We start from the raw sequence: 727 nt of genomic DNA on the forward strand, positions 1-727 counted from the left end.
CTAAGTAGAACCAGGTAAACCATCAATCTTTTTATTTAGAAGTTCTACCTAGTTTGACAGCATAGTAGCCAAATCGACGTTATAAACGCCTGCTGTTTTAGTTGGCTTAGTCCTCATGACTTGCCACTGATAGTTATTCAGTGACATCTCTTCAATAAACTCATAAGCATTTTCAGGTGTTTTATTATTGATGGTTCCGCCAGTAGCTGCGTCAACCATTTGTCGAGTCGAAGGATTTAGGCCATTATAGAATGTTTGAACTTGTAGCCAAAGCGGTAACCCATGGTGAGGGCACCTTCTCAATAAGTCCTTGTATCTCTCCCATGCATCGTAAAAAGTTTCTAAGTCCATCTGCACAAACGAAGAGATATCATTACGTAATTTGGCCGTTTTAGCCTGCGAAAAATATTTTAATAGAAATTTTTCGGTCAATTGTTCCCAAGTAGTAATTGACCCTCGTGGTAATGAGTTTTGTAACACCCCATACCCGAGACCGTTACCGGAGTCGGACACGAGGGGTTCACACACTAAATTCACTTATTTTTACAGTCCATTTAAAAATTTCGGACAAAGTCGGTTAATTGCATCACCGTCAGCCTTAAAAATAATATCTTGAGTTTCAAAACTCGAAAACTAGTTTCGTAAATTTTTCCTGAAACTAGACTCATATATCCATTAGAAATTTTTTCTAGAATTTTTGGTCGAGCCAATTAGTACAGTTTATTAG

At 37.7% G+C, this 727-nt stretch overlaps 1 non-coding gene across 1 annotated transcript; it reads left to right on the forward strand.

The window, feature by feature from the left end:
• The first annotated feature begins 277 nt into the window (after positions 1–277).
• LOC128283146 (small nucleolar RNA R71) lies at positions 278–384 on the forward strand. Its single transcript, XR_008273486.1, has one exon. It is a non-coding gene; the product is annotated as a small nucleolar RNA R71 (small nucleolar RNA).
• Positions 385–727: the final 343 nt, after the last annotated feature.

The sequence above is a fragment of the Gossypium arboreum genome, chromosome 10 (assembly GCF_025698485.1).
Source record: "Gossypium arboreum isolate Shixiya-1 chromosome 10, ASM2569848v2, whole genome shotgun sequence".
Taxonomy (NCBI): Eukaryota; Viridiplantae; Streptophyta; class Magnoliopsida; order Malvales; family Malvaceae; genus Gossypium; species Gossypium arboreum.